Source organism: Eulemur rufifrons, chromosome 10, assembly GCF_041146395.1.
Source record: "Eulemur rufifrons isolate Redbay chromosome 10, OSU_ERuf_1, whole genome shotgun sequence".
NCBI lineage: Eukaryota > Metazoa > Chordata > Mammalia > Primates > Lemuridae > Eulemur > Eulemur rufifrons.
Window position 1 is genome coordinate 18,546,993 of NC_090992.1, and position 24,895 is coordinate 18,571,887.

The 24,895-nt window shown below is 37.5% G+C and overlaps 1 protein-coding gene across 2 annotated transcripts in view; it reads right to left on the bottom strand.

The window, feature by feature from the left end:
• Positions 1-24,895, bottom strand: part of TENM2 (teneurin transmembrane protein 2) — a 1,169,384-nt gene that overhangs the window by 984,204 nt on the left and 160,285 nt on the right. The gene's annotated exons all lie outside the window — the stretch shown is intronic.

The window sequence follows — 24,895 nt, forward strand, 5'->3', positions numbered from 1 at the left end:
AATTACCCAGAGAGTGAATGCCAGAAAGAGAGGATACGAAGACCCATAAAAGAGCTGTGGAGGGGAAAGGGATGGGCCAGCAACCAGCAAGGGATATTGAGAAGGAGAAACCAGAGGAGAGCCAAGAGAGAATAGTATCTAAGAGGTCAGATGGAAAAAGGAACTTTAGGAGGAGTGATGAACTGTGTCAAATCCTGGGGTAGATCAAGTAAGACAAGGACTGAGAATAGACCACTGGATATAGCCACGTGGTTCATTGCTGACCTTGACAAAGGCTGCTTGAGTGAAGTGGTTGAAAACAACGTCTAACTAGAGTAGATTCAACAGAAAGCAAAGATAAATTATAGATCAACTCTATAGAGTTTAAATTAAACTAAAATAAAAACAAAACCTGAAACCTGACCTAATGTTATATCAAGGGATTTTTGTGAGTTGGCATAAAATTCCCAATGAGAGTATCATAGAGAAAACACCCTATGTCTCAAACAACTGAGATAGTATGTGATGTGCTGTGCAAAGCTGTTATAAATAAGAGACATATCATTAGGCCAGAAAGTTTGTACACTCAATTTGGCCAAACAACTTTTTGGTCTTCTTATAAAGAACTTTACACACACACACACACACACACACACGCGCACACACAAACACCCTATACCTGGCTAGCATTTACGCAAGAGGCTGAGGTTGCTATGCTGCATGTGAGATTCAAACAAAATCCTGTTTTGAGACTGACCTGCAAACCAATGAGGTTTGACAAGATTGGAAATAGTGGTAACAACTTGATTGTACATGTTTCCCCCAAGAGGGAATTGAAAAGAATCATATTTGTTAATCCTCCTATAAGAACTTCTATTGTATCTTTATCCCTTCTTAAAAAGAGCATGGCCCATTCTCTAGAAAGAAGAAATAGGATTCTATGTAAATATTCCAGCCACTATATGTACTCTTCTGGTGTGAGCAAGAGTGTGTGAGCCCTTGAGTGGGTAGGGGGCATAGGCTCCTGGAGGAAGCATCACGACCAACCACACTTGGGCACATGGGTCACTGGTGTCATGCCACATATCTGCACACTTTCCATGGTATGGTGATAGATGTCCCTATCTTTCAAGAGCCAGGTTAAGCATCAGATCAGATAATCACTTAGACAAGGCTACTCCTTTACAGAGAGCACATTCCTATGAAAACACAACTACATAAAACAAACACACCTGCAGAACAACAAACACCTTTCCTGTTAGTCCACGGCACCAAGAGCAAGGGCCAAAGAAAGATACGAGGAGGCATCTTGGGATTTGCCCTTTGGGATTTTTTTTTTTTTTTAATGTGATGAAGGCTAACATTTCCTCCATGGAAATGTCAGCCTGGGCAAGTGAAATTTCAATTAGCATTGCTGTTGTTGTAAACAAGAATAGCTAATATTTATTGAGTGCTTACTATAGTCTATGCATGGCGTTGACTGCTACACGCAGTCTCATTTATTCCTCAAAATGGCACTGTGAAGGAAGTATTACTGCCTTGCTTATTTTACAAAGAGGGAAACAGCAGTTCAGAGTATCAGGTGACTTTCCCACGGTAAAAAACAATATATAAGTCATACAGCTGGGATGTGAACACTGGAAATTGCACCCTAGAACCTATAAAAGATAAATTACTATAATACTAGCTCATATTTAACAGATGAAGCATGGATTTTATTTCCATGTTTTCCTTCCTTAATTATGACTATCACCTTATTTTACTGATGAGAAAACTGAAGCATAAAGAGTTGAAATAGATCACCCTGGTGAAGGAACACAGTGACAAATTAAACCCAATTCCTCTGACTCCAGGGAAAGCACCGTATCCCACTGTGCGGACACTTCCATTCCAAAGTTTAATTTAATGTTATTATTAAACACAGGCATCATTTTCAAATACTTACTATCACCAAGGCCTTGCTAGCTGCTACAATTGAACACAAAGACGTCATCTTCCCTCCATCAGTAACTGTAAAACAAACTCGGGAAAGCAAGGCACAAAAGCCTATGAAAAATTTAATTCTGTTAAACAATTTTTTTTTACTATACAGAGAGGACAGCACAAATAAGCAAGTAATTATTTGAATGTAAAGGACAATTCATAAGACAAAGACTTCACTGCGACTCGTAGTACCACAAAAGTTTCAGGATGACATGGGTCTTAAAGGAAAGAGGTGGACTTTTGAAATATCCTATCAGAATAAGGAGGAAGATGTATGGACAATTTTAGCTAAGACAGCTAGAGACTATAGGGAATAGTGGATACAAACGGCATCAAGGTGGAATAGAGCTGGGATTCCAGGTAGACCTTGGACTCTCTTTTGTACATGAAGAGATGTTTGACTTCAGGCATGACATGACATAAAACACTGCTTGCAGAAGATAAATTTGCTGTTCTAGATAAGTATAAATAATCTAAACTTATACACAGAAAGTAAATGAGGCTACAGCTAACTTGAGGGTTGATGCAAGGTTTTTCAGAACACCTAGGTGGCATCCACTGTCAGCATGTTTATGCTTGCGCTGAGAAACAGGCAGATTGATTTTCCCTGATTAAGGCTGCTTCAGCCTGGTCTGATGAGTAAATACCCAAAACAGCCACATGCTTAGCTGCCCTCCCTCTGCAATTACTACCTATTTTTTTCCACTCTTGATTCAAAGTGTGAGTCTCAATTTGTAATTGTTAACTTTTTCAGAGTAAGGACACGTACCAGTCACTTGATCTTGTAATTCTCCTGCATTCATGTATTCATTCACTCGCTATGTGTTTCCTGAATACCTACAAAGTGCCAGGCCAGGTGCTAAGCTTTGAGGATGCAAAAATAAAATGTCCTCTCAGTGTTTAAAGAGCCCACAATCTGCCTGTGGCACACAAAAGAGTGGGATAGTCACAGTACGGTGGCTGAAGTGTTATAACCGTCCTACATACGGCATACTGTATGACCACACGTAAGTTCTGCCTGGTGCCTCCTGCTAGGCCTTCCAGAGAAAGGAATTTTTAATCTGAGTTGTGAAAAATGAGTATTCATTTTTCCTAGGTGTCCAGAGAGGCAGACGTATTCCTAAAAGTAGGTGAAGTACGTGGAAATGAGGATCCAGAGCTGAGTTTATGACAGGGGAGGGGCGAAGAGTGAGTAGGACCTGCACACTATTTGAACTTGACTCAGCAATTGCATTTGCAGTTTAGAAACAACCACAGAGGGCAACCTGAGGAGTGGAAGAATGAGGACTGACCATAATAAAATTCACATGCATCTCAGTGCTATTATTACAAAGATCAGCTAATTTTATCTTGTGAATTTCTCTACTGTCTCCTTGATAATTGAAGACACCATGGTTTGTCAGAATGTAGAGGTAGAACTTGCTGATCCAAAAAAAAACTATGCCTTTATATTTCCCCAGCTCTAAGTCAATAATGTCAGCTCAAGAATTGCCATTATACCTCCTTAGATGTTAACTCTGACAACTTGTCGGCCAAGCATTTTTCTGAGACAGTCATCCAGGTGGCCACAGCTTGAAAGTGGAGAATTGAGAAGGAAGGTTTTGTCTTGCCAATTATAGGGATTTTAGGCCAGATACCAAACCATGACCCGGCTTTGATTAATCTAGACCCTGGGATGTATTTTTAAACACATGTCCGTATGGATCCTGTGCTCTGCGGACAAGCTAAGCCAGGTTAGAGATTACTGAGAAATATTCACTACCTGACTCTATGTGTGCTGCATCCCCTAAAAAGAATATGAAATTGTGAGAGAGGAACATTATAATATTATTGAGAACAGGCAACCTTGGTGTTTAGTGATCAGTAAAAGTAAGGTTAACAAAAATAATGGATTCCAGATATTGAATTACTACTCCATTATACTCGCTGCTTTAATGTGTTATTTAAAGCATACAGGATTTTGGATTAAAATTTATATGGTGGTGTGATTTAAATAACTTTTCATACAGGTATCTCAAATTAGCTAAATAGATATTTGTCACTCAAAACAGTTAAAATAATAAACTTCCCTTCTATATATATGTATATATATCCCTGTATAGTTTAAAAACATTTCCATAATTTAATTTTGCCTGAGGCTCCTAATAGTATGAGACAGAAAGGACAAAGATTTCCACATCCAGCCTACTTCAACAGACACAGATAATTGATGGTACTTTCCAAGGACAGGTTACAAAACTGACACAAATGCAAGATGTATTAGTGAACAGGAAAACCAAATATCTGGGCATTTACTCTGAGTTTCATTCTGAAGACCAAAAAAAGTGGAGCATCTGATTCTTTCCTTTCAACCTGAAAGTTTATGTGTATGTGTCTGTGTTTGATGTGTACATGTGTGTCGTATGTGTGTATATAACAAAGTTTTGTAAACATAATTCTGACCTGTGGGCATGAAATTAAAAAAAAATAATAGCAATAACAGCAACAGCTTTAATTTGATATTTGAATGGTCACTCACAAAATGTTTTCCCATTTATTACCTAATGTGAATTTCACTTTCATATCATGACACATACCAACATTATGATATTCATGTTATAGGTGAGAAAGGTAAGGTTCAGAAATTTTGTTCAGGATTTTACAGCAAGCAAATGACAGAGACAGTCTAGAATTCTGAACTTTGAATTTGTAGCCTAATACCAGTATCATCACTTCAAGAAAATTTCCCAATTCTCCTTAATTGTTAGAATTTATCCCTCTTCTAATCAGTATTTATAGCTTTCTGGATGCATAACCATAATCTATCTTTTTTTAATGGCATGATTATTTGCACACCTTACTTGTCTTATTATCTTCACTTGATCCCACAGTTAAGCTCAGAATAAGATTTTTGTGTATTAAGTGCTCACCAAACCTATCTTTAATTAATTTCAATTTGGTGTCTAGATCTTGTGGAAGGAACAGTTAATGCTCATCAATATCTGTGTCTGCTCTTCTTTTGGTCACTCTGCCAGACTACATGCTCTGCCTTCCTTGAGGCTCATGTCAGAGATCCAGCTGATGGAATGTGCATAGCAATGAGGACGACTATTTCCAAACTGAGCCAATTAAAGAAAACCTCCTATTTATAATCCTCACTTCCTTTCCCCAGTCTTCCACTGAACAGAGAAGGGACCTAGAGACGGGTAGAGCCACAATACAGAAGGAGCCTGGGTTGTTACATGACTCTGACGGGCAGATGCTATCTTCTCTCCAACATTCTTCCCTGCCTCCCACTCCCACCCAGTATGCATTTGAACTCTGAGATATGAGTAAGAGACAAACCCTTATTATGTCAAACCACTGGAATTTGGAGGTTATTTATTAAAGCAGTAGCCTACCCAGACTAATACAACTCTCTATTATAATAAGCTAATATCTACAAAGAAGTAATATTCAATAGACTCCAAAAGGGTATACTTTGTAAGGAGATTTTAATAAGTTATTTCATCTTGCTGATTCTCCAAATATTTTTTTAGGGAAAAGAATTAAACACAATGCTAAACTTTCAAACAAAAACATAATCATGATTTTAATGATCAATTGATTTTTCCTATCATAGAAATCTTAGGTCATGATAGATAAATTATGTGAAGTACACAGTGTAATATGAGACTGATATCAAGATATTCAGGACACACTAATAAGCAAAGCTTGGATGGGCAAATCTAATTTCAGTCAGTCCTGCTGAGTCATTCAAGATTTAAGATATATATATATCTATCCAAAATGAACATAATCCATTAGCATCAAAATAACAAAGTCCCCAAAATGCAGAGAAGTCTAGTTCTGCTCATGACTTTTATCAGCATGACACGAGGCTAATATTCATTTATCAAACAGTAAGGGCATTGTTTTGCACGCAAATAATTATCAGTTAATGAAGCTTAAAAAAGGAGTCTCTCACATCTAAATTGAATTATTCTTTCTATGGTATTTACTCTCATATTCCTAAATACTTAAAATGTTCCCATAGTAAATGAGGTCAGCTTATGTAAGCTCAAAAACTATAGAATATTTTAGCCTCAGAACATAATAGCAAAAATATTAGAGCACATTCATTCAATTCAAAAATGGAGTTTAAAATTCCATACGTGGCTACCAGGCTTTTACATCTAAAGTGAAGCTGTATCATTAGATAGTCTCTAATGACTTTTCACAATCAAATTTGACAACTATCTCATTTGACAGAGGTAAAAACTAAGGGTCTGAGAGGCGAAGCAGCTCACCTAGTGCCACACAGTGATCCTGGACTGAGAAAGATGTGTTCCAAGTCCCATTTTGGTGGCTTGTTGTCTCTGTGCCTTTTTGTTCCAGCCCTGTCTCATGAACAGCTGAGAGGAGAAATGTCCTTATTTTAAGCTGGGGTACTTGCTTAAAATACATAGTTTTCTGATTTGGGAAAAAAAAAAAAAAAGGTTTACTTTTTCTAGCACTCTTAATGCAACTGCACTCACATACTAAAGCAGAGGGCAAGTGGATACGCAATTGCAGAAAACCCCTGAAAGTTCTCATAGCTCATAGGCAGAAGGCTCAAGGAGGGCTCTGATATGAGCATCCATTTCACAGAGGATTTGGAGCCTGTACCTTCGTCTCATCTTTCTTTTCCTCCAAGTCTCCAGAGGACTTTGCCTATGGAGGCTGTGTCTACTGAAACCTTCAAAATACCTTTGTTTTGTCTTATTATAGATACAGTAAAATACTCCAGAGACAAGCGACTTGCTGGGAAGCAGCAGCCTGCTGGAATGAATGAAATAGCCAAATCTTCCCTGTAATGTTGTAGTCGGGAGCATCAGTAGCAGAGCCTGTGGTTGCCATAATCAGCAATCCCCACCGCAGAGTTGATATAAAGCAACACTCCAAGTTTCTGGTGGAAGTGTTAAAACTCAGTAAAGCGGAACATCACAGATAAATTGGGAAGTCCAGATAATTCATAAATGAAATATCTTTTATTCCTCTATTATTGAGATTCTTAAGTTTTCTCTTTCCAGAATTTTTTTGGAAGTCTGTTAAAAAGGTGTACATTTCCAGTATGATCTCTTTGTACCTGAGAGGAATGTGTATTCATATTTAGAAGGGCTACCAGAGGTCAAGAGGCCATTCATTCTGTGGTCCCTGTGAATAAAGGGCTACCAGTTTCCAAAACAAATGGGGCCACCACTGCTCTGGGAACTCTGCTCCCAAATGTGAGTTCCATGACTAGACAATGACTTTGTAGCATATCACACCCATTCAATTGACAGGCACACCAGGTCAGCGTTGGATAAAAATGCTTTCCTTTGGCAATTCTTAAAAATCATGCTTGTCAACAGATTGAAACAATCTATTGGCAAGAAAGAGCTGAAATCTATTTTCTGGTCACATAGTTGCACCTTTTTCTGAAATGCACTCTGCTTTGTTTATAATAGGATTGGTCATAAGTATCAGTCTTCTGAAAAAAAAAAAAACAACTTTCTATTTCAATTACCAAAACAATAAAAATAAAAAAATAAGTTTTTGGCTTAGGGTTCCCTTCCCCCACACCCAGGGAAATATTTTTCATAGAGAAATAAACGGGCTTCAGAGAGGTACCAAAGATTCTCTATTTAAAATTCCAAAGTGCTTTGGCTCATCCACCCAGCTCTTGCAAGATTGACCATATGTGAAATTTGAATGTAGATTACAGTGTTTCAATTTAACAAGATTAAGGTGTGATTACATTGGTTATTTTGTAATTTCATACTTTCTCCATTAAGGGATGTCAGCATTTAAGATCACTCTCAGTCATTTTTAATAGCATACTGAAGTGGAAAAAATGCTTGCAGTTTTAAGTTGTTAGCCATTTAACTTTCCTTGGTTTGTATTTTCTAATCTGTTATTTCTTAAAATATGTTCTGATCATATTTTCTCCACAATAAACTACATTACAATCCATTCAACTTTCTTTAATTTCTACATTCTAATCTTGTTTTCTTAAGATATATGCCCCCACCCTATATTCTTAGTGGAAAAGGAGGGCAGAAAGCACAGAACTTTTAAAAAATACTAACATATTTGGACTTAATTTGCAGATAGAAATTTTTATTTATCCACTCCCTAGAGAGAAGCAGTCTGTAATAGAGTAATGCCCACTGTGGCTTCTGCTGAATACTGTTGTCCCACAAGATATTAATTTTGTGTAAAAAAGTAAATCATAGCCAAACACTGGTGAGAAATGCTAAAAACAAAACATACGGGTTTCTTGGAGAGTCACAGTGCACACTTGCACGGTAAAATCCCTGAGTTATCCTGTAGGAAAGAAATATGTTCAATTTTCTTCAAACAATCACATCAGATCCACAATTTATTTGAACACAGATCTGTTTTCATTCTTGGAACATCATTAAGATTCCTCAGGACGCTAGTGTTCAAGGAACACAGTTTGGAAAAACCAATTATTATTGAAAATCCATGGGTTTTAGGGTGTGTGTTTCCCATCTCAAGCTTTGATGCTTTCTAGCTGTGTGACTTTGGACAAGTTACTTAACCTCTCTGAGCTTCATTCTAATTTTGCATTCCAACCAGTACTCATGAGGCATCATTGCTAGTCTAGGCCCTGTGCTAGTTAGGCACAAGGAACACTGCAACACATAAAACAGACATGCCCCACCCTCAGGTAATTTAGGGTCAGGTAGAAGAGCTAGACATTAAACAAATGCATGTATAACTAGAGTGTTGATAAGCGTAAGCAAGGAAAAAGAATAAGTGGAGGAGATAATTACAGGAAAAAGCCTAAGTAGATTGAGTGGGCGGGGAAGTTCTTTGAGGAAGTGACAATTAAGCTGAGGCCGGAAAGAGAGCAAAGCAAAATGTGTCAGCCAAGTGTTCCAGAGAGAGAGGAAAAGGCAAATGCAAAGGGCCCAACAGTGGCCCTGCATGCTGACTTCGCTCAATGGAGAAAACACGAATCTTATAGACTACTTGGCTACATCTTCCTTCATTGTGTTGGAAGAGCTTCTTGTATCTGAGGTGCAGCTAAGAGGCCAGTGTGGCTGGAGCACAGCTAGCCTGAGTGGTGACAGCTGCCAGCTATGACACAGGCAGGGGCAGACCTGGGTCCTGGTGTTCAGGACCCGTGCCAAGTAGTCTGGATTTTACTGTAAGTGCATAGGATGCTGGCAGGGTACTCTCTGATTTAAGTTTATAGAAGATCATACATGGAAACAGGAGACAAGTTAGGAGGTAATTTCTTGGTAAGAAACCGTTTCAGATTCCTCATCTGCAAAACTGGGATATTGACTTTTTAACTCATATTGTTGCAAGAAAGAGTTAAAACTGGTAAAAAGATCTTGGCACCAGAAAAGGTGCCAAAATAGAACGTTCTGCTCCCATTTCTCTCCTGACACACAGAGCCCAATTATCTAGAGACTTCTATATGTCTGAGTTGACTTCCACCCTCCTAACCTTACACAATCCATCCGGCTTTCTGAATTATGACCTCTTGAGACTGTTTGCATGTCAAATGAACCACACTGTGAATAATTTCAGAGAGAACGCCCTCTCTACACTACCTGCCCTCTCGTGACAGGTGAGAGCGAACATCACCAGTCTTTCCTTATGAATTCAGAATTCCATCATCAGCAATGTTTGGATTCAAATGTGCTTGGCTATCCAAGCAGAACTGAAATGTGAAGGTTGTGGGGTATGGGAAGGGCCAGAAACTAAATGAATAATTACAAAGCATCCCCTAGAAAGAAAATACCTTGTGCTGACCATTTGGATACTTTGCCTTTTAATGTTTTTCATTATGTTTTTTCAATTTTAATTTTAATTTATTTTAAGTGATAGATAAAATTGTATAACTCTATCATGTACAATAGGATGCTTTGAAGTATATATACATCATGGGATAGTTAAATCTAGCTAATTAACAAATACATTATCACACATAGTTATCATTTTGTGGTGAGAGCACTTAGCATCCACTCTCTTTACGTTTGTCAAGAATACAATATATCATCGTTAACTCTAGTCACCGTGCTATACAGCAGAGCTCCTGAACTTATTCTTCCTATTTAACTTTGCCTTTTTAAAAAGTCACAATCAAAATAAATGACCCAATTTCTTTAACAAATAAAATGGGTGGAAATAAAAGGATACAGGTGGGAAATGGTGAATTTTAAGAGATTTAAGAGACTGCTTATGGACTGAATGTTTATGTCCCCCACTCTCCAAATTCAGATGTTGGAACCCTAATCCCCAATGGGATGATATTTGGAGAGGAGGCTTTTGGGAGGTAATTAGGTCATGAGGGTGGAGCCCCTCATAGTGCTATTTGTGCCCTTATAAGAAGAGATACAGAGATATGGGAGAACTTTCTCTCTCTCTCTCTCCCTGCCTCCCCCTCCCCCTGCCATCCTGTGAGACTGTAACCAGAAGATTGGCCTTCTACAAACTGGGAAGAAGCTTGCACACCTGCCTGTCATCACCAGCCTGCACGCATCGGCTGGCACGTTGGTCTTAGACTTCCCAGCCACCTCCAGAACTGTGAGAAATAAACGTTTGTTGTTTAAGCCACTCAGTGTACAGTATTCTACTATAGCAGCCTGAACTGACAAAGACAAAGATATAGACCCAAAACAGCCCAATCTAAACTATGATGTCTAGGGATATACCCCGAGTTATAAAGAAAAGCAAAAAAATAACATAAAATATAAAAAACTGGTGACTTTTGGGGAGATGGCAGAGGTATGGGATAGGAAAGGACTTCTAAATAAGAGTGATGAAGGGCTGGCCAAGTTATATGTCTTCACCTGCTGGTGGTTACAAGTGCACTTGCCTTACAATAATTTACGTTTGTTTTATTTGGTGTTCTGTATCTATGTTTTATTTTAAAATAAAATGATTAAAAAGTAAAGAAATTAAAGAGCAAACAAATAACAAATTTTACACATCGGTTATTTCAATCAAAGTATGGCACAAATTTTCAAAGTAAAAAAAAAAATAGCTTGCAGTTTACAAAATGACTTGATGTATGTGTGCTCCTATAGGAAAAAAATAATCCAAAATGGGAATGATGATAGTTTCATTTTTTCTGCTGAATTTTTCTCTTCTTTCTGATTGTATATCATAAATGACTCACTAAACTGTAATTTCATTACAGAGTTCAATTAATTTGTCTGTTGTTTAGTGGCTCCCATATCATGAAATTATACGACAAAAGTATAAATTAAATGAGCAATAGGAAGGTATTCCTGTTGATAAAATTTTTAACGTAGATTATAAAAAAGTTTACCTCCAGAACAAATTGGACAATTAATTTTTTAATTCTTTATTTTGATCTTTAAGTAGTCATTCTACCACGTAGTTGATGGGCTTAAAATGACAATGAGTAATTGACAATTACAGGTCTTTTGTGCTGATACAGGTATAAAAACATCTTCCTCCCTTAAGCTGCATTTTCTAGCCCAGACATTGGAAAAGAATATAGAATTTTAAAAGTCTTTAACAACTCCAAAATACTCTTCACTTGCGGAAAATTTCTAGGTTCTTTTATCATCTCATCTTTGGTTATTAGAAAACAAACTCTTTTCATAGCCTTATGATCTAATAACATGGTAGAAATTGGAACATTTCACATTTAAGTATGCTAGTGAAAAATGTAAATCATTACTTGGTAAGCAGGAAGCCGACTTATTCTAAACGAGCAGTTTATCAATAAACAGACCACGTTCATTTCCCTTTGATTTACTCTATCTTGGAATCCTGTGGAGTTTTTTGTCCTCATCAAAGAGAGGCCTTCTGAAACCCAAACACTAAAAAACAATACCAGGATGGAAGGCATGCTTTGTACAAGTTACAAGGAACTACTGGGGCTACTATATAAAATATTTTTCCTACTGGAACAGATTGCAAAACTATCACAGCATCAACGGCATGAGCCTACAAAATTGCTTTTTTAACTCAGAATGCTGGGACATTATGAATCACACCTGCATGAAAACAAATGGCAAGGCTTAGTTCATAAAAAACATATATATGTGGGTTTGCAGAAGTTGGAAATACAACAGTGTTCACATACAAACAACACACCACTGTATTTTGCCACTTCTCTTCCTTCAGTTTTAGACCCCCTTAAAATACACCTTCATGAACAGGCATCTTAAATATTTCAGAGACACCAAGTGTTGTCAGGACTAGCCATTTGGATTCAAACTTCTGGTAGTTCAGGCAATTTTTTAAATTGTCATTTTATCCGAGACAAGGGCTTGACAGGGCCAGGTGTGTAACCAGAAAAGCATATTTTGCTCTCTCAATTGCATCCCGCTACCCACAATGCTCTTCTCACCCACCGCCATTTGCAAGCGGCATGAGGGCCCAACCTCTGGCAAGGCTGTCGAAGGTGTGGACACACAGGTAACCTGAGAGCTGCTCTCTGATTTGAAGATCAAGCAGAGCTTGTTAGGAGAAGCAATGACAAAGAAAAACCAAGAAAACTTTCACAGCTTTCACAAAAAGACTTCAAGAGCTCATTTCCATTACAGATTAACCACTGGTTGGGGCAAACACACACACAAAAAAATGCCTCTTTTTTTCTATCCTGTGTGCTTAAGGTTACAGCACTACAACATCTAGAAACCCCCTATGCAATTTAGAATGAATAAGGCCAAAGAGGAGGTGAAGGGACCAGCCTTTGCCAGATGTCATTTGTATAGCGGTCATCAAAGAACAAAGCCTGCAGCTTTCCTTGTGTCTAGGAGCAATATTTGTGCCCACTACCAAGGCAGAGTGAGGCAAGGGCTATCGATAACGATTTTATTTGAGAACTTTCAGGTATGTCCAAAACATATGCATATTTTCCTCTGCAAGCACCTCCTCCAGAAATTTATAAATAGATTGTCAGTAAAGTAATAAAGCCACTTGTTATTTTCATTCCTTAGCAACTAGACAAAACCCACTTGTCCTATCACTTCATTTGCTCACTAACAAGACATCCGAAAGTCATAAAATTAAAATGCTTTGCTCTACCGATACCCAGACACACTCCAGAGGGACAACAGAAGCAGTCAGTGAAATACAAGGCCCAGGGAATCGTTTAGAAGTAAAGAGCGTGCCTGAGGAGTCCAGCGCTGCCCAAGCTCATTGCCATTTTCCACACACGCCGCACGACCGCACACGTGCACCAAAATCCCTGTCAGTTTCCCCGTGCTTCCTGCTTTTCACTTGAGGAGTAAAGGTACTGAAATGCAAATGAACGTCAGTGACAGACTTAGAGGGATACCCTTGAGTTGGCTAGCTTTTATTTCATTTTGTGTAAATATTTCTCAATTTTTAATACTTAATTGGGGAAACCTAGCTCCTACTGCAGAACACTGTGCCACGGCACTCTGAAACGCATCACTGGTGAAGCCCAATATTGTGCTTCTCGTCGTGCTCACAGATGTAGAGCAGCACTTCCCAAATCCTGTTCACTACACTGAGCACAAGGTGCTCTACAGGTTCCCTTCAGAAAAGAGTTCACAGACAAGTTTGAAAACTGTTACTTCCGTTTCTTGAATTATCTCAATGTGTATTAGTGCATTTAAAGGGTATGGGAATTCCTGAATCACGGAGCCTGGTGGTTTAACCTAGGTTCTAAAGATTATTTGACCATGGAATATTTTTGGTGGGGGGGAGCGGGGAAGAGGAAACTTTTTGTTAATATCTTTAGACACAGGATCCCATAAAACACAGCTCGGAAAATTCTGCTCCATAAAGCATAAGGATATTTTTACATGCCATAACAGGGCAAGTTGCTGAATTAGTGAATAATTTTTTTTGTTTCATCTCCTACACTGCTCCTCATGACACAGTAATATCTATGTGCATTTTGGTGCATTCTTAATATAATGCTGGATCCACAAAATGGACCCCATTACACAACAAATTGTGTCTTCGCCAATTCATCAGCAATATTAAAGAAGACTATCACAAAAGCTTTAATATCAAGGTAGTTATGATATAATTAAGTTCATCCAATAAGAAACCATGCAAGAAAGATTACAAGGCAATATGCATGACTTTTATGCTTTTATAAGGCAAACAGGATTGGAATAATTAATAAAAGTGGCTGGTATCTATTGAGTACTTTCTATGTGCCCAATACTCTTCTAATTACTTTATATGCAGTCATTCATTTGTGCCTAAGGGCAAATATACAAATTAGGTTCTAATTTTTACCCATTTTACAAATAAGGCAATTCAGGAACAGAGAAGTTAAGAAACTTGCACAAGGTCAGACACCTAGCAAATGGCACAGTGGGAAAAAGATAATGCAAGACTAGTTTGAATGTGATTTGAATTTGGAAGCATTTTAATGCTAAGGACATTTCTCAACTTTAGTTTAAGTGTCTTCTATTCTTTCTGGGAAACATCATCTGATCTGTCATTGGTTAATCAGAGTGAAGAATTTTTATTCACTATCAATTGAGATATGTCCCAACTATGTTTTATTTTAATATTTAAAAATCAGTATTTTTCAATAATGGATAATTTGGAACTCTTTCTGTTTTGACCCATTTTTCCTTCATTCACCTGTCCAGATTGATGCCAAGTTTGCATCACTCAACAAGGTAATGGAAAGATGTTGTAAATTCTATAAATACCTGTGTGGTTCATGACATGCCATTAAACTATAAAGGTAGAAATATTTTCAGCCCATGGAAAATGCTTGCAAGTTTTAAAATACACGTTCCAAACTAAACCTGTCATTGGTTAAATCACTTCAATAAACATAATTTTTACATACAAAAGAAAGGCCCTATTCTTCAAAACACACACACACACACACACACACACACGCACACACAAGAACAGATCCATTTGTCATCCTTATCATTTAGCTTTAGATCAATTGATTATTGGCAGGCTGTTCCTGGTCTGGACAACATAAACAGAAATATTAATCTCCAGAAGAAAATCATCCTTCAGTCTCATTTCAAGCACAAAGAGACCTTGCCCTTGTATTTCACCAAACTGAAAGCAGCTTTTATTGATTTCACATTGGATTGAATTTGTTACAGTTTCTACAACAGTGGCAGAAACACAATTTGGAGATATTATTAACTTAAAGATAAAAACTGACTTAAAAATAGGAAAGGTGAATATTAGAAAATGCAGTGAGTTTCTAGGCCATCTGATAATTGTGTTAATTGCAACAAAGGTTTTTCTTTTTTGCTTTTTTATTTTGTTTTGTTTTTAGATTTTTAATTAATTGGGTAAGAAGATTAAATGTTTATTTGAATATCTAAAAGAAAACCCTTCTATCTTCATACTTAAAGCCAAATTGATCCAGATTTTGTTATGTTAAAAAAAATCTATATCATGGCTAAAAGGAAGATACATACAATTAACCCTTAAAAAACATGGGTTTGAACTGTGCAGGTCCACTTATACGTGGATTTTTTTTCCAACAAAGGTCACATTGAGTGTGCCAGCCTCTCCTGCCTCGCCTTCCACCTCCTCCACATCTTCCACCTCTGCCACCCCCGAGACAGCAAGACCAACCCTTCTCTTCCTCTTCCTCCTCCTCAGCCAACTGAACCAGTTGAAGACAAGGAGAATGAAGACCTTTATGATGATTCACTTCCACTTAATGAATAGTAAAGGTATTTTCTCTTCCTTATGATCTTCTTAATAACATTTTCTTTTCTCTAGCTTACTTTATAGTAAGAATACAGTATATAATACATATAACATCCAAAATATGTGGTTAATCAACTGTTCATATTATGGGTAAGGCTTTTGGTCAACAGTAGGCTATTAGTAGTTAAGTTTGGGGGCAGTTAAAAGTTACATGTGGATATTCAACTGTGCAGGAGATCAGGTGCCCCTAACACCCGTGTTGTTCAAGGGTCAACTGCATGTGTATACATGTGTATGTGTGTATTCATTGATTGTGATTTCCATATCATTCAAAATAATTAAAACTCCAAAGTAGTCTAAGTCACTGATACCAAGAGTAGGCACACTAACTTCTGGTAACTAGAACACATTATTTGTTTCAGGAGTCCTCCCCTTATCAGAGGTTTCACTTTCTGAGGTTTTAGTTACCCATGGTCAACAGTGATTCAAAAATATTAAATGGAACCTTCCAGAAATAAATAATTCCTAAATTTTCAGTTGCACACTGTTCTGAGTATTGTGATGACATCTCTCGCTGTCTCACTCTGTCCTAACCAGGAGGTTAATCATTGCTTTCTCCAGCGTACCTGTACTGTATATCCTACCTGCCTATTAGTCACTTACGAGCCGTGTTGGTTATGAGATGGAAAAACACAGTATATATAGGGTTAAGTAGTATCCCCTACAGATAAAGGAGGACTACTGTATCTAGAAATGCCTAATGCACATATCCTTATTCTGGACTACATATAAGAGGGCTCCTTTAATGCTATATAACAGCTGAGAAATTGCAGAACTATTTTAAAACTATACTCCTGTTTTGGATCCATAAAACTGAATGTCGAAATTTAATTCCCAGTTTGAAAGACAAGAAAACTTTTCCTCCTACCAGCTTTCACATTACTGTTAAATAAAGTATTTCATATAACAAATCTCAGGATGAATTTGAATCACACATGTGCATAAGCTTATTACTATAACGATATTCCACGTTCGGGCATGCTGCCGTGCTCCAAGTCTTTACTTCTTCAGGTTGTAAAAGTGAATAAACTTGAGAATAAAATTTCTGCCCCATACCATGTAACTTTCCTGGTGAAGAAAAAGAAAATAGAGTGCGTAGTTCATAAATACCTACAAGAAATCAGAACAGCTTGAAAGCCTGTATACTGTCTTGTTTTTCCAATGTGATGATTTCCCTGACAAAAAAGTAGCAAATGTTGTATACAAGTGCCTCCACCAGTGGTTCAGAATTGAGCCCCACACACCACACAGGCTTAACTATTAAGCATCTAAATGGAGCATGCCAAAAAGCCATAGTGTGTGCAATGCCTGGATGGATATGGCGTCTTTCCCTTTCACTCGGAGCTGCTGGATGTAAAGAGAGTCAACGGGGATTTATTGACCTCCCACAGAGTGGAAAACTGCACATTACCAAAGGGTTTAAGGTACATTTTTAAAGAAGAAAAGTGCTTGCTTACTTTGCTACAAATATTTAGGCTTCCAAACATGTACTAAGTTGTGAACGTGGACATTAGGTAGCAGCCTCAGAAGGAATGCTCCAAATGTTGGAAAGCATTACAGGGTCAACTAATGACTGATCTATTGTTATGCTTCACTGTACTCAATGGGCACCTTGTTGAAAGCTGGTGTGTTCACAAAACTTCCCCAACCGGAAAAAAAAAAAAAAAAAAAACTGTAATGTTTCAGAAATTCCATTACTCTTCATTTTTAATTGATCTCCAGTTGGCAAGGAATCCCCAAGATCTCCTTTATTGTTCTCTGTCTTCCCAATATGCTTTCTAGGAATAAAAGACTGGCCAATACTTAATAATCCCTACTGGAGGAGAAGTTTAATAAAATACATTTTAAATTCATAGATTTAGTGGGAAGAGCCAGAAGAAACTGCAAAGGTTGTAGTCCTGGCTCAACCATCTGATGACGTACCTTGAGTTATGAAGCAAGTTTTGGAAAAGATTATCACCAATCTCATAAGAGTGTTGTGGCCAACCTCACCCCATCATTTCCTTGAAAATGAAATTTTAATCATAATACATTAGCTTATTATATTAAACATAATTGTGCTTGCAACCATCACTGTGAAAGAGCTTTTATATTATCCAGGCACCAGGTTGAAATCTTGTGAGAAGTTTTATAGGATTAGCTTTGCATTGAAACTGTCTGGGTTAGAACTGCAACTAAACCTCATGTAAGATGTGTGACCTTGGACACATTACTTAACTTCTATGTACCTTAGTTTCCCCAACTACAAAAAGACAGATACTATTACTGTTTTATTGGGTTGTTATGAGAAGTAAATGTGTTGATCACGTAAAGCACTTAGAATAGTTGCTGGCATAGTAAGCACTATCTATGTATTAGCTGTTATTATGACATCTTGAATAAGTCAATTCATAAACACTTTCAATTCTAGTACAAGAACACTGTTCTTGCCCTTAAGATGTGTTTTGAAAACAAAATGATACACTAATTAAATTTACTTGACCCCAAGCTTGAATATTTAAGCTTCTTACATAGCAATAATTCTTCATTTGCCCATAATGATTTTTTTTTTTTTTTTTTCAGACAATCAGAGGCAGGCTGGTAATGATTCTAGCAGAAACTAAGATTTTAACACAAGTTCAACAATTTAGGTGGCCATTACAATACATTAAAATTGTGATGGTGGCTGCCAAAAGGAACTGAGTAGGCCATAGAGCATGTAGAAGGAAGAGGGTAGTTCCTTTCATATAGATAAAGACTCACATGCCCATAGTAATTTTTCAAAATCCTATATTTTCTTCTCCCTTTTGTAACTTAGGGCTTATTCTCCAGTGGAGACTACTTACTTTATAATAGTCTTTGAGTGTTTTCCTTCTCCCATCCTTCCTTCCTTCCTTTTATCCTTTCATTCTTCCATCCATCCTCCCTCTTATCCTCCCTTCCTTCCTTCTATAAAGCACTGACAATAGCTCACTTTGTACCATGCACTCCATTAGGCATTGGGGATACAACAGTGAATAAAACACAATCTTTGTCCTCAAAATACTCACAAGTCTAGTGGAAGAGACTGGCATATAATCAGATCATAATAGTCAATGAATTAGTACAAAGATAGTCACAGATGGAAGCAAAAATGAGACTAGGGCAGCCTGGGAATCTTTGGAAAAAGAGATAAGGAAGACTTTCTGAAAGAGGAATTGATTGAGTTGTCTTCAAGAATAAGTATAAACAGCTAGAAGAACAGGAGAAAAGAGACCAGGGAGAACAGTACAGGCTATCCATAAAGAAGAAGACTGACAAATATGGTATGGAGAGGTCATGAGATCCATGCAGGGCACTGAGAATCAGGTCTATGTTGCCAGAGTATTAAAGAATGGAGAGAGGGTTTAGGAAGATCAGTGAGTAGAAAGAATTGGCCACATCACTCCCATCTATACTCTGTGTATCTGTCCAAGATCTTAGGAAACGCGTAATCTTTAAAATATTCCTCATAATATGATGTAGAAGCGGAATTGATATCTAATATTTTTGAATGTATACATTTTCCAGATACACCCTATGTCATTTGAGAAGTAATTGGTGCCAGATTCTCCTGGGCACTGGAAATGGGAGTGAACAGGACAGGCCTTCCAGAGCTTGTAACCTAGCAGGGGAGATGAAACACAAACAGTTTTAGTTCAGCAACCTAAAATAAAAATACTCATTTTTGTTTTAAAATAATAAACTAGTCCTAATTTAATTTATGAAGATTAGTGTTTGTTATGAATTAAGTTCCTCTCTGAGCCTTTAGTAATAAATTTTATTGTTAAGAGGGTAAATTCATTCATTTATTCAAGCTACACATATTTACTGAACACATACTATGGTCCGGAATATTGAATTAACTGAGTTTCTTGGACTATATCAGCAGACAAAACAGACAAAGAAAAACTTTCAACCTCCCTTCTCCCCTTTCATCCCTCCAAATACTAGCAGTAGGAAAATAATCTTTTATTCCTTTCTTACCACAAAGATTTCATATCCTTTCTAAGGACACAATTGAATATCAGGAAAATAATGAACTAGAAAATAAGAATTGCAGCAGGCTAGCCATATTCATGGCTTTTTTTCTTAACTAAAATCTACAGATGTTTTAAAAAATGTTAACATTTTAAAAAATATTTCATTTAAATTATCTAAATTAAAAAATGTATATACATGAATATGTACGTAAACATTGGTAGCCCAATGATATTTTTAAAGAAATATATAAACCCATAGTAGGATTGTTAATGGACACAGAAGTCATGAAGCCACCATAAGAAATGTAATGCCAACCACAAGTTATCTAATATTTCAAAAATAACAACATCCTGTAATGTTGTGCAATAATTTTAAAGTAGATTGAACATAGTCTTGCAATTTTCATAGGGGAGAAAAAGTATGCACATTTTGTGATTTTTCTTTTTTGACACATTAATTGCTCTTCCATACACAAGGAGAACAAAAGCAGCAGCATGCCATATTTATTCAATGCAGGGTGAGCCACAGGGGTTGTGGAACATTCTTTCTCCAACACTAGCCAAATTATCTCAGTGCCCAACTTGTAAGAGGCTGCAATAATACTCGATCATTTCAGAGTGCTGGTTGGGTTATGCATCATTTTAACAGCACGATGGCAGATTGTGATCATCTTCATGTTATAGGAATCTAGAGATAAGTGGCAGGCATGGTGAGTCATTTTCATACATCCTCATTGTGCATGGAAACCTTAAAGAGATAGTCAGAAATTGTTCACTTCTGGCATGGAATGCTCATTAACTCCGAGAGTAAGGAGGCTTGTCTATACCTGAAGGGTCACTGGTGAAGTAATCATGGCTTTTGGTGGTCACCTTGAGGAAAAAACCAAGGTAGAGAGTGTACAGTCATTAAAATTGACTATGTGTTATCTAGCTTCTAGACTAGAAGCTTCATCAGGGCAGGAATAACATCAATTGCATTTATTGATGCATATACAGTGCCTAGCACAGTACCAGAAACTTATGGGTGTTTCATAAATATTGGTTTAGTGAATGATTCATAAATGAATGAATGATGTATGTATTATAAATGTTCAATGTTTGTATCTTAGATTGACAGGGAATATTTTATATGCTCAAACCTAAAACTATGAGCATACAAAATATTCCCTGTCAATCTAAGAAGCTGGATATTTGGCCACCAAAATACATCTTAAAAACTAAGATTTTTAAACTTGTCATCATAATGTATTTGTATGCGCTGAACAGCTACTGCTTAACTACTTGAATAAAAAAGACATTCAGCATGTTTATGCCAATTCAACTGCCATCAACATCCGAATACCCACAAAAAATCATCATCAGAGATAATCAGTCCTTTTGGTAAAGGCACAAAGCAGTTTGGAAAAACTTAATTGAAAACTGGACACAACTGCATGATGATTGATGATGAATGCAATGGTGATGAATTAATTTATTTCTTAATGAGCAGCCTCAGATCCTTCATTTCCTCTAAGAGATTAGCATATTTAAATACAATATGTTATGTTTCTCTATATGATTTAATCTTTTAAGCACTATGCTTAGTTCAAAGACTATTTTAATAAAAGGGAAAGGGACAAAAATAATTCTGTGTACAACTAAAGCACAAGCTTTAGGAAAAAGGTGTATCTGTAAATATGTTCTATATTTGTAATACAGATGTTATACTTAGCCCCTGCCAATCAGTACCTCAGAAAATTCAAATTCAAATGATCTGTCACTGAAAATGGGTTCCTCTATTCCTTGTGATGTCCCAAATGTATGATCTCGTGTCCTAAAATAACACCCTATATTTTCTATCAAATCATGATTGTTTCATTTTTCTGTTCATCTCCTCCTAGTGTGGGACTTTCTTTTCTTTCAAGAATTTAATGTCTTTTAGGTTTAATTAGTTTCCTTTCTTTTCAGTGTTCTTCTGAGGTATCTTAAAAGCAGAGATGAGGGATTTGATTTAAAATCAGCGTGACACAAGGGTTAGCGAAGGGTATCGGAGAATAAAGGAGTCACTCCATTGGAATCGGATTTGAGTCCACTTTTAGGCTCAAGGCGGTCAAGCCAGACTCTGTTGATATTTATTTCTCTATCATCTGAGTTGTAAGTATAGATTTGAGTTGGATCGTTCCTCTCATTCAATTATAAGCACTTTATAGGGAGAGGCCAAGTCTTTCATTTCATTTCCACTCCCCATGGTACTTGGTAAACTCCTCTGTCGATAGCAGACTCAGAATGAACACTATTCCCTAACCATTAAGAATGGAACCTGTATTACGCAGAAGCCACAGACACTGAAGTTATCAACAGATCTTCCAGGTCTGGACAGTAAAGGATATTGAAATAGAACTTTCCCCAGGGATCTCATCAACTCACCTGGGGCATCAAGAGATCACCTGGAGCAATGTGAATTAACTCTTATTTAATGGAATTTTTGACCAACCAGAACTCCTGTTGACTTACCATTCAAGATAGCAAAGTTTTTATTGTAATAGTGGCATTCGTAACAAGACGAGTTAGCCCATATTGTCAGCTCCATAAATAATTGGGTCCCAGAAGGACTGGCAGAGAGCTTTGGTGATATATAGCTACCAAGTACACTGACAAATTGTGATCAGGCTGCCTTTGTTCCAAAAGCAGCCCGTCTCAATATAAACTCAGAATGGCAGGGGAATTGTGCAGCATAAAGCAGTCCGATAAATGAAGCTCCCATCTGTCACAGGGAGTTCCACCCCAGGACAGAGGTCACCGGATAATAATAATAATGAAAGCAATAATGTGAATAATGACATCATCATAATAATAGGTGAACTAAGCTGTAAAGAATACAAGCGGTGCCCATTGTCAACTCAGTGGTGCTGAAGGGGAACTTTGACTGTCATCCCAGAAGATGGGCAAATCACATTCAAACTGCTATTGTTCTCAACAGGGGGCAGAATCAGTCACAGGATTTTCAGTCCCGTTGGCATTGTGTGACACCAGGCAGCTGGGTAACAGAAGCATCTGTCAAAAAATCACTGGTACACTTGAACTAATATGGGGAGGTGCAGGCGGAAAATGCCCCAGTTCATAATAATATTAATCAGAGGAGAATGTCCTAAACCCCCATGTGCATCAACACTTCTCTGTAAAGTCCACCAACAGAAGAGGAAGAAAAAAAAAAAAAATAAAGGCAAGACTAGCCATTTATATAGACCAATCACTTGGCCTGATTAGACCTGGAAATATTCCATTCCTTCTACAATTATTTCTTGGAGGTGGGGTGGGTATTAAATTTATCGAACACCTAACTATGTAAAGCCTGTTGCTTTTGATATATTATTTGTGAAGTTGGCAGCATTATCCCATTTTATGGGTGAGAAACTGAAAGGGTTAAGAACTTTCCCAAGGACATGTGGCTGGCAACTGGCAAAGTTAGAATTCACAGATCCATCTTCCTCCAGAGCACAGACCTTGTGTTTGGCTGAATAATGGCCTCCCAAAGATGTCCATGTCCAAATCCTCACAGCAGTGACGATGTTACCTTACATGGTAAAAGGGAGCTTGCAGATGTGCATAAATTAAGGATTTTGAGATGAGGAGATTATTATGGATTAGCCAGGTGTGCTCAATATCACAAGGTCCTTAAGAGAGAGGCAGGAGGAATTTGATTAGAAAAGAGAAGGTGATGGGGAGAATCAGAGATTGGACAGACGATACCATAAACCAAGAACTGCCGGCAGCAGCTGAAAGTTGAAGAGACAAGAAAAAGATCTTCCCCTAAAGCCTCCAGAAGGAAACAGCCATTCTAGCACTTTGATTTTTTACCCCTATAAGACTTATGTTGTACTTCTAACTTCCAGAACTGTAAGAGAAATAAATTTGTGTTTTAATCCACTAAGCTTGTTATAGCAGAAATAAGAAACTAGTGTGTACACTAATGCAATGTTTTCTTAACCAATGACAGAGCACATAGGCTGCTCTTGCATTAAGAGACAAAAGTCATCTCTTCTATCTTTCTTTAGTTAACAGCTCATGGGTGGATGGGCACCAGCTAATAAGCAATATCCTCCCAAAGATAAAGGGAGAGAGAGGAGGTCCTGACGGATCTTGTTGCTCTCTTGCTCTATGGAATATGAGACACCTTGTTGGGAGTGTGAAGTGTTAAGCAAAACATGTCCATCACATAACACTACCCAATGAATTGAGGAGGGAAGCCAGGGAAAAACCAAACCAAACCAAACCAAACCTTTCTGCCCTTTCCAGGTTTAGCTTATTGAAAATTAGAGAAATTTTCACTCAAGAAAATGAAGAGGGGTCAGAACAAAGCACCGGCTTCCCTTCTGAAACAAAAGTCCACGTAATTAGAAGTGATGCAACCGCTGGAATGTTTCTGAGTCTGTTGCCACCTGTAGAGTGGAGCGTCACTCCTCAGATCCCTGATCGTAAGAAGAGTGTAATCTAATGCCGCTCAAGAGTAAAGAGACAGCCTCCTACAATCTTGCACACAAATGCGAACTGCTGCCACCACCGGGGTAGTCATTGCCACTTAAAATATTTTTTTTTTCCAAAATTAAAAATATTTAATGAGATGTTTACGTCACACCCATTTGGGGAAACTAAGCTTTTATTTTAAGTATGAATAATACAGCTGCTTGGGTTTTAAAAACCCCCTCATTTCAATGTGAATACAGCACAGCTGCCTTGATGAGCGATGACAGAAGGGCGGCAACGCCATTGGTCCAAAGTTTGAATATGTAATGACGTCTCATCACCAATGGCTGCTTTTTAAAAAAAAAACAACGCCAGTTTGCTAGCATTTCATTGGTCGGTAAAAGTGTCAGTCAACTGCGTCTTCTATATAAGCCAGGCAAAGCAAAGCAAGTGTGAAATGTGAAGTGTTGAATATATATGTGGATATAATTAGTTCTTTTAAAAGCGCAGTGGTCATCCATCCTCACATGGCTTTGTAAGAATCGGCTTAGTTAGCATCAGCTGCACAAGTTACTCTTGCGTGATGTAAAGCTCCCATCATCTGACATTTTGTTCTAAAAACTATTTTCAAAATGTCAGCAAGTCTCCAGACTTCAACTCAGTGGTTAAGGCCTACTCAAAATCTGCTACTAGCAACCACTTCATGTATTTTTTTTTTCCTCCTCAGTGAATATTCATACAGGAAAGAGTTCACTGTTAAGATAGAAGTGGGAAAAAAAACCAAAAAACTCCACGATGTATGAGACACCGATTCCCGATTCCAGAAAACA